The sequence below is a fragment of the Equus quagga genome, chromosome 15 (assembly GCF_021613505.1).
Source record: "Equus quagga isolate Etosha38 chromosome 15, UCLA_HA_Equagga_1.0, whole genome shotgun sequence".
Classification (NCBI taxonomy): domain Eukaryota; kingdom Metazoa; phylum Chordata; class Mammalia; order Perissodactyla; family Equidae; genus Equus; species Equus quagga.
The window spans coordinates 50921391-50935164 of record NC_060281.1 but is presented as its reverse complement, the minus strand read 5'-3'; the positions used below and the strand labels follow the sequence as shown (position 1 = coordinate 50935164).

Below are 13774 nucleotides of genomic sequence, written 5' to 3'. Positions count from 1 at the left end.
GTAACCATTAAAGAAATTGAATCAATGGATGAAATTCTTTCAACAAATAAAACACCAAAGCTTTTCAAGCAGGTTTTACCAAACTTTCAAGAAACAGATCTGTAGACTCTTATCCAACCTCTTCTAGAGAAAGGAAAAAGAGGGGACACACCCTACCTCATTCTATTGGACTCAGTTCATAATTCATATTAAAAAATTATGGGAGAAAATACATATAATTTCAGTAGACACAGAAGAATTATACTACAACTTTTTTTTTTTTTTTGAGAAAGATCAGCTCTGAGCTAACATCTGCTGCCAATCCTCCTGTTTTTGCTGAGGAAGACTGGCCCTGAGCTAACATCCATGCCCATCTTCCTCTGCTTTATATGTGGGACGCCTGCCACAGCATGGCTTGCCAAGCGGTGCCATGTCCACACCCGGGATCCGAACTGGCGAACCCTGGGCTGCCAAAGCGGAATGTGCGCACTTAACTGCTGCGCCACTGGGCCAGCCCCTATGCCAAAATTTAACACCTGCTCATGACAACAACAAAACAAATAGAAAGGGAGCTTTCTTCCGTTTATAATAAAATATACGTACAACAATAAAAACAAAACCAAATAAAATGAAGAACAGAAGCAAGCATCTTTTTTAATGCTGAAATGTCAGGGATCATTTAAAACCAGGAATAAGACAAGAATGCCCACTATTCAGGCTTCTGTTTCACCGTCGTACCGGTGGCCCTGGCCAGTGTAATAAGTCAAGAAAATTATATTAAAATTATGAGGCTTGGAAGGGAAGAAACAAACTGTCATTGTTTGCAGATTGCGTGATACTGTAGGTAGAAAAAAACAACATGAAAAGCTCTAAGACTATTTATTAGAAATAATAGAAGTATTGAACAAGATAAGCCATAAGTAAGGAGCTTTCAACTGGATAAAAAGCAATAAAACTGTATGAATTTTGGAAAAACAAAAATTCTAAGAAAATCTGAAAAAGAAACAAAAACATTTCACTAACAGCCATGCACAGTGCAGCTCTCTGGTCTTGAAAGTAGCTGAGTCCTAGACACAGGTTGCTGGTCCCCCTCAGGTTCCCAGCCCCCAGCCTCCCAGCCTCCCAGCAGCAGTGTCATCCTGGTGGCTTCACTCTCTCTCTCTTCCCTCTGCCAAGAGCTGTTCCAGCTGTTCTCACAGGTTAGCTCAAGAACACTACAGTTCTTTTCTTTCCAAAAGCTCTACGTTCCCCTGTGACGTCTCAGAGTTGAAGTCTCTAGAGTGGGGAAGGCATCTGGTCTGAGTTCATCCCTGGAGCTCCTGTTATTGGTACATCTGCAGGAATAATTGCTTGGTCTCTCCGGGGTCAGGTGCTCCTTTCAGACTTGATCTGGGGCATCTAGTTAAATCTCCTTTCCACCAGGAAATATTATTCTATTAGAAGATGAAAGTGTCAAGATACCAGAAGTATTAAGAAACAAACATACGTACACAGCAGGAAGACATGTTTTCTCATGATGAATTAAATTGCAGGATCAGGAATCAACAGGGTTAGAGTTAGAGCCTAATTTCTCTAGCTCAGTGGTTCTCTACTGGGGCATTTTTGCCCCCAGGGGACATTTGGCAATGTCTGGAGACACTATTGGTTGCCACAATTTGAGAAGGCGGTGGTGGTGGATGGTGGTGCTACTGGCCTCAAGTGGATAGAGGCCAGGGATCTTGTTAAACATCCTAGAATACAGAGCCCCCACAACAAAGAATGATCTCACTCAGAATGTCAGTAGTGCTGAGGTTGAGAAACCCAATTCTAAACTAAGAACTCATCCTGCAAAAGTTGTAAATCTAAACTACCCTCACACTCATAACAATGAACGCTTATTGAGTACCTAGAACATCCCCGACACAGTGCTAAATAAATGACGTACATATTCTCCTGGGACCTCCATAGCTACTCCTGTGAGGAAGGTACTGTTCTCGTACCTATTTTATATATGAGAAAACTGAGGCTTAGAGATGTTAAAAATTTTGTGTCAGGTTACCCAGTGACTAAGGGATAAAGCTGGAATTCAAACTGGTCTGTCCAACTCCAGGGCCAGAACTTTCAACTAGGCTAGACTGCCTCCCAGGTTAGGGCCAATGCCCTCATTTTAGAGATGAGAGGACGTATGGGATCTTCATGTGGGCTTGTTCCTCTTTCAGTCCTTATAGTTAAATGTGCTAATGACTTGGGAAAGGTTTAGCCCAGAATTGTTTTTATACTACCAGAGGCCTGTTAGGTTGAAGACCTGTATATCTCTTTGTTTTATTACTGCTTGACTCAACAAAAATTGACCTCACACACATGCTCCCAGGTATCAGTCTGTATGGCACTTGATCTCACCTACCGTCCCACAAAGGAATGCCCTTTGAAAGTGCACCTTCTGCTCCCTTCAACCCGCGTCTTAGTTTGACGTGAAAGCAGAGCCTGAGACAAGGGTTTGGGTGCAGGTAGTTTATTTGGGAGGCGATCAGGAAACGGGAAGAAGGCAGAGTAAGTCAGGGAGGAAGAAAAGCCAATATGAAGGCGTGTTATTCAGGTTGCCACTGTGACCGTTGGGAGCTCCCATCCCCATTGCTTTAAATGCTTCCATTTCTGGACTGTGCTTGTGCTTGGGCTGAGTGTAACAGGGCTTGGGGCAGACAGTGGGAAGATACAGCTGAGCACTCTATGCTTGAGGAGGGATGAGCTCATTGAAACTGGGTCTGAGCTCACACGGAACTGTCCTCTGCAGCTACAGCTGAATTCAGGGTTAGGCCAAAGGGATCTGAACTCCCTTCTTCTGAAAGGTTCACTAAGCACAGTGACAAAACAGCGGATGCATAGTGATTTCTCCACTAAGTTTTGAATATGCTTCTGCTTCGGATAAATAGAAAAAGATCTGCTGGTGTCCCATGGAACTGTCATGGTGTATGATCAGATGGGCCCAGTATGGTTGCTGTGCGGTAGACAGACTGTCTTCTTGACATAGTAGCTCTCCACTCTTTTTCTTTGGCAATGCTGCTGGAACTAGCTCATTTTTCTATAAAAGTTCTGGACAAATCCAGTCAACAGGAGGCGATCATCAAGGCTTCAGTTCCTCATTGCCAGTCTTGAGGAAGCCAACGATAGCCGTTAACTAGACTGCAGTGGGAGGGATGTGCAGTGAATTAATGCAGTCTTACAAATCCAGCATGCCGTGAAGCCTGACAGCCATACTCGGAATGACAAATGTGAGCTGGCGAGGCTCTGAGACAGGCTGATTGAGAGGCGCTCCGTGCAAGTGCAATTACGAAATGAGAGTAACGTGATGTGGGGAAGCAGAAAACTGCTTGAGTGTGCCTTTAATTTCCTTAAAAAAACAGTGGCCGACATTTACTCAGCACTTACCATGCATTGTCTTTCAAGGCCACCTTGAGAGAATGTTAAAGTATTTTAGAAGACAGAGCAGTGCCTCCTTTTGGGCGAATGGAGGGAACTGGGATGAGGCAGAGCCCAGTGAGGGGCTCTGTGGAGCTGGCAAGGTTCTAGTTCTTATTTCTGAGTGCTGGTTACACAGATGTGCTCTTTGTAATACGCAAGACATTCATGATTTATATGCTTTTTGTTGTAAGTATATTTTTTGCAATTAAAGAAGGTGAAAATACAAAGTTTGCTTAATGACTGGATAGACAAAGTCTAACTTCTGAGACTGAGACATTTTCAAGCCTTCTATTTGCGTTATCTCATTTCATCCTCATAACTCCCTGTGAAGTAGATGACAGTACTATTATTCCCATTGTCGTATCAGGAAGCTGAGGCACACAGAGTTTAAAGTGCTTGTCCCAGGTCACACTGCTGGTAGGCGATAAGTTTTGTTAATTAGACCTGATAATTTTGATGCAGGGATGGCGAGCCAAAGAGTCGAAAGAAAGATTTCTTGGACTCTCAAGGTCCGGCAGTAGTACTCTTTTATTTAGAGAATAGTGTGGAATAGCATGGGGACAGGACCTATGGGTAGTCAGAGCTGCTGCTGCAAACATGGGTTGAGAGTAGGGCTAAATTTATAAGGCATGGATACGTGACTTATTTTTATTGGAAAAAGAAAAGATGATGTAAAAAGTCATTAAATGGTTTCAGTGCAGATGGGGTCTGGTTATTGTGTGGTCGTATAACTTTAGATATGAATCTGGTCATATAGATCGGCATGTAGGCGAGGATGCCCTCGGCTTCTCTCCCTGGGGCAGCCTTAATCCACACCATAAAATCCATCGGGTCATATAGATCGGCATGTAGGCCAGGTCACCTTGGGCTTCTCTACCTGGGGTAGCCTTGATCCACATCACTTTGACTTTCTAAAGTGTGAGAGCTGGCCCATTGAAGTGAGGTGCTCAGCAGCTTCTTGGCTTATTCAAAACAGGCAGTCTGGAAATGCAAGCATTCGAAGAAACAGGGACGGACAGGAGATCCCAGTGCTCACAGCAGCAGCCTTAATAACACACCTTTATGTTGGCTTTTCTTCCACCCTGACTTACTCTGCCTCATTCCTGTTTCCTGAGATCACCTCCCAAATAAACTACCTGTACTCAAACCCTTGTCTCAGGCTCTAACTGAGCCTTAGGCCCTCAGAACCTTGAAGCCCAATGTGACAAGGGCAAGGGCCCCATGGGAAGAAGTTGGCCGCCATGTTGTTTCAGAGCAGCTGACATTTTTCTGTGGAAACCTGCCACTTTTCTCAGTCTCTTGGGTTTTCCTTTAAATTAAAAGTTACCAGATAATTGTAGCAGCAAAGACAAGAGACTGCTTATTCTTATTTTTGCAGACTTGACCCTGGCAAGGTGCCATGTTTAATAGTTTGGGATTTGGTTTCAGTTGACCTCCTTTCCATCCTGTGTCAGGGCTGGTCATTTTGTGAAGCTTGGGCTCTTCTTCGGTACTGATGTCACATGGGTGTGTTTGTGAAATGGAGGTCTGTGAAAAATCTCAGAGGACAGTTAATAAAGGGCAGTAAATATCAAATTAAAATACATTTTTAACTCTTAAAGGGCTAAAATTTGAATCCCATTCACCATCTGACATGCTTGATTCCATCAAGCAAGCATTTATTTGGCATCTGTTTTGTGATGAGTTTGTACATGTAGTAAGTTTCACAAAAATGTACTCTTTGGTCAGGAAGATGGGATATGTGCAAATGTGTGCATATTTTAAATCCTACCCAGCTAGGCTTTTTAAATGAACATATAACATAATTCTCAGTAATTCACCTTGTAATCTTAGCCCACATACATCACATCACTGTCTCCATTATGTTTATTAGTGATTGTAGCACTGCATCCTTCTGTCACCCTCCGAGGATTGTCATCTCCTTTTTTTAGCCACCTTCTTTTCCACCCTTTTTACTCACCCTTACAGCACTGAACACAGAGCTCTGCACCTGGTAAGCACTCACCAGATGTCTCAAATAAATTAATGCACACCATAGCCTCTCCACTCAACTCTTGATTTTTATGAGCAGGGGGATAATTTTCAATATTCATGTTGTATATAGAATCGCTTATTATTCCTTTCCTTAAACCCATATGTAGTCCTCAGTGCTGGTCTTAGAGGCTAGATGGAATAAAAAAAAAATACAACATTCAGTCCATTTCTACTGATGAGTTAAAAAGTCAGAAAAATAGTTTAAACTTTCTAAAATGGAGCAGTGAACAGAATGTCTGGATAGATTTTCTGCTTTGTCCATTTTTACTGCCTTGAAGCACCAAGGCTTCATGGGTAAGAATTAAGAATTACATGTGCTCTCTGAGTTATGCTCAGTCACTGCGGCTCCCTTCCTGTCCTTGGGAAAGGCCAGAACTGAGGTATTGGCCACAAGGAAGCAAAGAATCAAGAAGTTACTTGCATGGGATTTTTACCCAAGTCCGAGCGGCTTATTAGGTAGCATCCTTTCCAGCCCGTCCATGAGGTCACTGCTCTGTGGCATCCGTACCAGGGGCCCTCTCTGAGAGGGGCAGTATGTACAGTGGAAGGAACCCAGGCATTGGAGCTAGAACCACTGAGTATGCACAACTGCCCGGCCACATTCCAGAATCCTTCTTTTAGCACTGTTCCTGTGCTGCTGAGCCTTAGTCGCCTCATCTGTAAAACAGTAACTGGAGTATTTAAAATGCCAGGTGGTAGTGAGGGTACCTGTGCATTAAAAACACCCAGCACATAATAGGCCCTGAACAAATATTTTTCTCCCCTTATTGGAGAGTTTATAAAAAAAAAATCTCCTCTCCTTATCTTCCCCTTTCAGGCTTTCTCTTTGTTTTTTCTGACTCATAAGGAACAGAATGAGCTATTTTTTTTACATCATTTCTTTTTCTCCCCAAGCATATTTTTCATATGGTAGAAGATAGCAGATTAGGCCTGTGCGTGGGGAGGCAAGCATCTCTTCCAGAGAAATTCCAATCTGATGCCATGTGTTTGTGAAAACCCAGGGAGCTGCATTTAAGCTTGTAACACTTGTTGGAAAACACCAGTTGGCTTTGAAATTGACTTGAGATTTTTTTTTCAGCCATAAAGGTTAACAGTTTCCTGATAATCGGTCACTTTGCTCATAACGTTGGAATGCTACCATAGAGTGCTGCACATATTGACCTTTTTAGTATTAAAGTGAATGTTCTCCAAATCCGAGGAAGTTGGTGATGTATGATGCACAGGGAGTGCTGAGGGCTCCCTGCCCTCCATGGAGGCCTCTCTGGGTCCCTGGGTCCAGGACAGGCCCTGGGGGAAGAGGCCCCAGGCTCCTAGCCCCTGCAGCTACAGCCTGCAGCAGAGTGGCTGCATTTCCATTTCTGCATCCTACCAAGAAGTTTTGGACTGCTGCAAAGCGTCTGCCCCTCTGATCTCAAACACCACATCTCCAGCCCGGGAACACTTCCAGCAGAACAGATGTTTCCCTGCAAAGCTGACCCTCGTATTTTTCTTCTCCCCGCTCACGATTGCCTGTGTCATCCCTGAGGAATCTAAACTTGTAGAGAGAAACCCCGAGTGGTAAGACAGTGTGCCAAAGGTTTTTCCTTGCACAGAGGCACCCAGGTCAAACCTCAGCTCTACTTGATTACACAGCTGCCTACTGAAGATGCGCCCTGTCAATGGCACATCACTGACTTGCTTGATGAAGTACCTGGTGAAGGAGAACGTGGTCACGTGACCCATCTCTAATCTTAACTTCTGCTTCGTCTTGGTTCTAGAAGTGCGTTTCTCCTGTTCCCCGGGGGGCAGCACTTTCCCTTGGCAATGTCCCAGGGGTGTACGAGTCTTTTGTGAATTGTTACCACATATAAATGGTAAATGCAGAAATATGATAAAGGACTTCTCTCCTGGTCTGCAAGCTAGTTTTCTAATCTATCTTTCCCTCCCTCTTTTCTTCCCCTTCTAAAAGGAAAAGCAATCCATTTAGACAAACTAGGAAAACAGAATAGCCAGTGAAACTGAATGATGGGGTGCCCCGCTGTAGCATCCTAAACGTGCACTGCTGAAATAGGACTTCTTGGCATGGAGAGTTAATAGGAAAATGAGGACCTTAAGTGAGTTGAGCACAGCGTCAGGAAGGTCTGACAGTGGACGCGCATTGCTGGCCTGCTTCTGTCCTCACGGTGGGGAGAAGGAGGCGGTGCAAGAGTGGGTGGGAGGGTGACAGTTGAAGGAGGTACAGGGTAGGGAGGCTTGTCTTTCCTCTTTGTGCTCACCATTGAGTTGGGGCCTCATTTCTTCTTCCACAGACGGCTGAGTTCATCTCTCTCATCGTGTATTCATTGGGGTTTGAGCATAATCCGTAAGGGCTCACGCAGTCCTTGTGAGGGATGTCATTTTAAAGTATATGTTTGCCTCTTTTGAAGGAAACTTGTATCCAAGATTCTTGCAGGTGGCGTCACTATATTCCTTCACATCATTCTAATTCAGATGAGTAACCAGTAGTTGGGAGCTATCATGCCAGCACTCCACGTGATAAAGAACAAGTCGTGCTCCTCAGTCTAAAGAATGTGCCATGTGTAGGGTATTCAGACAGGTGTGCGGCTGACAGCAGCACAAGGCAGAACCAGACCAGGGCCTAAAGGAGGCAGGGCTGCTCAGAGTGCGGAGAGGGTGCTGTTAGCTCGGGCCTGGGGCGGCCTAGAGAAAGAATGTTTGCCAGCTCAAGATGAAGGGAAGCGATGCCGGCAAAGAAGCACAGTGTGCTTGGAGGGAATAACTAGAGCGCTGGAGGGATTAGAGTTGGAGGTGCTGAGGAGACAGTATGGAATAGTGGTTAGGGACACAGTCTCCACAACCAGACTGCATGGGTTCAACTCCCAATTCTGTCATGTAATGGCTGACTGATCTCGGGAAGGTTACTTAACCGCTCTGTGCTTCAGTTTCCCCATCAGTAAAATGGAAATAATAGTACCTCCTTCATTGGATTGTTGTGTAGTAAGTACTCTAGTAAGAATATGCTATATCATGTATCTTACGTTATTCATCATGTAATATATAATAATTACATAATTTTATTTGAGGCTGTATATAGTATATTATAAAAGATCGCTATTATAATTTGAGGTTCACTGGCATAGGGCCTAAGATGCCAATTTAATGAATGTCAGTTTATTCTGTGAGCAGTGGGGAGACTTGAAAGGGGCTCAAGGTACGTTTTATATGGTCTGACGTAGTTTCTAGAAAGTAACTCTGGGAGCAGTGTGAAGGATGGGAGAGAACAGGGACACTGGCCGCGAGAAGACATGTCATTGCCTCTTTCAGTCAAGACAGGGTGTAAAGAGGGCCGTGACCAGGGCTGCAGCAGTCCGCGTGGAGAGCAGGGCTGGGAATGAAATGACGGCAATCATGAGCAAAGCCTCACAGTGAATCCATGAGGGAGGCAGGAGGAGAGGGGCTTCCTGGACTCAAAGTGTGTATCATGCAACACGAAGTTCAGGACTATGGGCTTTAAATGTGTGTATTTACGTGCATATGTCAATGTGTGTATATCTGTATCTATGTGTGTGTGTATATATATATCTATCTCCACATACGCAGAGTCTTGTAGGAAAATTATAGGCAGTGTTATGACATGCCACGTGTTTATGATGTCATTGGGCACTTGTCTCTGTGTGATACAGGAACGACCTGTTCCTGAGCCCTGCACCCACCACTCTTCAGTAAGAACTCATCTCTGTTGGAATACTTGCCAGCGTGTTCTAAATAGTAAATAATCCAATAACAATTAAAATTGCTTTTTAAAAAGTCACTCTTAAGAGTTTCAGTCCATTAGGACTTTGTTTATCGCATCTATATGTCTTGTGTTTTTCAAGGGTTATTTTTAGTTAGAGTTGTGACCTGTTACTGATTAAAGCCCCAGATACATATTCATTGATGTCTGTCATTAGACGAATGAAGAGAAGGTGTGGGGAGCTTCCCCCCCTCCTGATGTGAGAAGAACTTTGTGTCATAAGAAATAAAGCTTTAAAAACGCGTGTGTACATCCACATGACGCTTACAGATTAAGACGTCCTGACAATGTCAAACTGTCTACATATCATTCTACCCAATTGTGGGACATTTACTCTAGACATGTGCCAGCTTATTTATCAAACTTGTAGGCGTTTTAGTGACAATTGTTGAAAATGGGGGATGAGTAGATGGTGCTTCATTGTACTACTCTGTCTACTTTTAGACATTTAAAATATCTCTCTTTTTTTCTTTAATTTTTAAGGAGAATTGAACTTGTGGAAATCGGAAAATACTGTTAGGAACCCTCCCTAGAACGTGTGTGGTAGGATTTTAGGGCCATGGAAGGGCCACCTAATCCATGTAGCGGGATGTGTCCATCGTGAGATTGACTCCTTTGGTTAAGGTTGTTGTCAATAGTCCTTTCAAAAATGAACCTGTGAATTTACACAGTGTCCTACAAATATTCATAGACAGTAGCACATAGTCGGTGTCTTGTTTTGTTTAATGAGCAAGCCTCTTAGAAGCACAGATGAGGTTGGGACTTCTCAGGAAATGGCTCAGGGGATAAATTTTGAAGAAGTAACATAAAAAAGATCAAGAACATAGCAAACTTCCCAAGGATTGTGGCTCCCAGAATTTGGAAGGTTAAAAGGGTTCTAAAAAAGTGAAAGCATAAGTAGTTTAGATGCTGAAGACAAACGTTTCTTATTTAATTTCACCTAAAGCCAGCTCAGCCCGTATCCAGCTCCTGGGTGTGGATAATGGTTTAGAAGAGAATTTGATTGCCTTTCTGCTCTCGGAGTGACGAGATTACAGCTGAGCTCCGGAGGGATCAGATTTAGTAGTGGGCATGTCTTAAAGATGTTGAGGGAATCCAAATCTGCGTATCCTTACAATTGGAAGAATAGTGAGCACTGAATGGGGTTGTCACAAGAATATAAACACAGGACAAGAAGGAGAGAGAGAAGCTTAACAGAGGGTCCCTTTCTCACCCAGGTGCAAAGCATTAAACATTTAAAGGCTTATAACGGGTGTATGTCTCAAAATGAGAAGTGCAAGCCCACTTAAATTTAGATCCTACAGCCAGCTCTGATGGGGGGAAATAAAAGTCATTAACATCCTCCATCCAATTGGCAGACATTTGTCCTTCTTGCTGATTTGAGGGGGGGTGGGTGGGGTGTTTGATTGTTAATTTCTGAAATTTTGACAAGAGTGCCCGTGTCCATAACCATTCCTCTAAAATAAATAAAAGAATAACAAGTTGAACTCCAGAAAACACTTACGAATTGCATTTGTTTATGTTGCTGTAAATACTGGCTCCCAGCACATCCCTTTCATTACCTGTGTCCTGTGCCAGGTAGACGTCACTTGCATTTAGGCCGTAGCAGTAGTGTGTGGTCCTAAGTAGGGGCCAGGGGTTCAGGCAGTCCTGAGGGGCAGTGTTGCAAATTGCTGGTTTGCAGATGAAGGCAGTGAACCCTGCTCAAAGGTCAGACAGCTCAAATCTCAAAGAGGCGAGAGAGCTTGCCGTCTGGAGTTCAGGAGGGGGACAGGTCCTCCCATTTTCAAATGATCCAAGGAAACGATGTCCCCAGTATCCCAAAGGCTAAGTAAAACCCTCATGAAAAAGATCCAAGGAGTCTGGGGGTGTTGAACCGCAAAAGCGTTTTCCTGAGCAATGCTCCAACATCTGTGCAGATCCCCTCTCCCTAGCATTTGAGCCCGAAGCGCCCCACTGGGACCTGGAGGTGTGGATGATGGGGCAGGGCTGCGTCTCCCACCCACTGGGAAGAACCACAGAGCACGGCTCCCCATTCCAGGGGATTCCCCAGCCAGTGGTTCCCCGGGGTTCAGGTCATTAAAAGCAGTTGTAACATCTGTTTCCATTTGTTTTCTTACATGAATCAATGAAATAATTACTGAAGTCTGTTCCCTGTGAAATGAAACCATTTGAGAGCCTTTGAGTATGCTGTGCAGTGGTCAGAGGTGGTCCAACTGCAGGCTCGTTATGACTCGGTCACTGGGTGACTTTCATTCAGTGGTACCTCGCTTACCTGTGTACATTGTGGCCACTGATACAGTTCAAAATCATTTTTATTCTTAGTTGAATATTGTTTCGTTTATATCTATAAAGGCCTTTTGATTAAAGGCAGGAACTTGTGTTAGTCTGCTCGGCCTGCTGTAACAAAATACCACAAACTAGGTGGTTTAAACAACAGAGAGTTATTTTCTTGTAGTTCTGGAGGCTGAAGGTTAGGGTGCCAGCATGGTTGGTTCTGGCAGGACTCTTCCTGGCTTGCAGATGGCCACCCTATCGGTGTGTCCTCATGTGGAGGAGAGAGACAGCAAGCTCGTGGTACCTCTTATTATAAGGACATTGATCCCATTGTGGGGACCCCATCCTCATGACCTCATCTAAACCTGATTACCTCCTAAAGGCCCCATCTCCAAATACTATCAGATCAGGGGTTACAGCATCAAAGTATGAATCTGGGGGGGGTGCGGGGAAACAAACATTCAGTCTACGACAAGACCCAAATCTTGAAATGCAGCCTTAGGGCATCCAGGCAATGTGGTGGGCTGAACACATGACTTGGTCACCATGCCCTCCTGAAACACTGGTAAATGATATTAAAGGGGAAAGAGGCGTGGACCCACAGGACAAAGAGAACAGCAGAGGATGCAATAGCAAAGATAAAATCCAACACACTTTAGAAGCTGGAAAGCGGGTGAATGGACTGAGCAGACCAGAGCAAAGTGGAAACTAACTGCTGGCAGTGGGAAGCCACAGGCCAGACTGTCCATGCTGCAGAACCCCAGGAAGTTTCAGGAGCTGGGAGCTTCAGGGAGCTCTCAAGACAGGGGTGCAGGTGGGGTTGGAAAAGGTGGGTTCTTTGAAAGATCATATAAGAAGGAGTTAGGTCCCTGGATCCCTTCATTCACCCCATAGAGAGAAGTACCTGCCCCTACCAACCCTGGCAAAAGGAATGATGCATCATCTGTGTGGAGGCTGAACCAAAGTGATTATGGCCTCGTGGACCAGGCACCTTGGGGTAGAGGAACACTGTAATGGTGATGCACGACAGCATCCTGACCTGTGGCGGGACCCGTCTCTTCTCTCCCCAGGGGCCAGGAATTCCAGCAGCCAAAGCTTGTGTTTTCCAAGCAGGAAGCTAGAGGATTCTTAACTAGGGAGTGTGTTCAGGCCGCAGGAAAGACTTCCAGCTACAAACAGTCTGGGACCCTCTACAAAACGGAGGGCTCTCTGCCTGAAGCCCCTCACCTGACAAACCACTCACCTCGCTCTGTGCCATTCAATACACTCGAAATGTGGCTCGTATGCTGCGGAGCTGAATTTTTATTTTTATTTAATGAACTTCCATTGAAATCGTCACAGATGGGTCGGGGCTACCAAATTGAACAACACAGGCCTAGACAACTCAGAGTTTGACTTTGTGTTTGTCTTTCTAGAGGCTCTGACCTCGGTTTTTACTGAAGCTGTGGTGTTAGGTTTTATACCCCGCAAACAATTCCTGTGGAATTTTCCTTCTGCCAGGAGAACACATTCCTGTGTCAGTCATTGATCCCATTCTCATTCCTCCTTTTCAAACCCTTCCTACCCTTGCAGGACTGCCATGTGCCTGCCCAGGTGTCACGTCACCTCTATCTGAGGGAGCAGTCCGTGTCTGTGTTGGAGCGTCAGTGTGCTCATGTTCACAGGGATGTAGATTTGGGCCTCATCTTACAAAAAAGGCATGGTTCCTTCCAAATCGCGTTCCTGTAATCGAGTGCTGTAGTTGAGGTGCTGGGGCGGTTTGATTGTCACCCTCTTGTGGCTTCATTTGTAAGAAGGATAGGCTTAATCATTATTCACGGATTTCATATTTGCGAATTCACTGACTGGCTAAAATTTATTTGTAAGCCCAAAGTCAATACTCTTGGTGCTTTTACGGTCATTTGCAGACATGCAGAGCAGCAGAAGATTTGAGTCCCTCAATGCACACATCCCCAGCTGAGGTCAAACAAGGCAGCAATCCGCCATCTTGTTTCTTCACTTGTGTGGCAAGTGTGTCCTTTGTGCAGTCTATTTGGTGCCACGTTTTTTGTGCTTTTCGTTGGTGGTCTCTGTTTAAAATGACCCCCAAGCATAGTGCTGAGGGGCTCTCTAGTGATCCTAAGTGCAGAAAGGCTGTGATGTGCCTTGTGGAGGAGACACTTGTGTTCAAGAAGCTTCGTTCTGGCATGAGTTACAGTGCTGTTGGCCGTGAGTTCAAGGTTAATGAGGCAACAACATACATGAAATAAGTATGTGAGGTGATGGATTCCCCAC

General features: G+C 44.7%; 1 protein-coding gene across 6 annotated transcripts in view; it reads left to right on the top strand.

Moving 5' to 3' along the window:
* PHACTR1 (phosphatase and actin regulator 1) overlaps nt 1-13774 on the top strand; it is a 287803-nt gene that overhangs the window by 139878 nt on the left and 134151 nt on the right. The gene's annotated exons all lie outside the window — the stretch shown is intronic.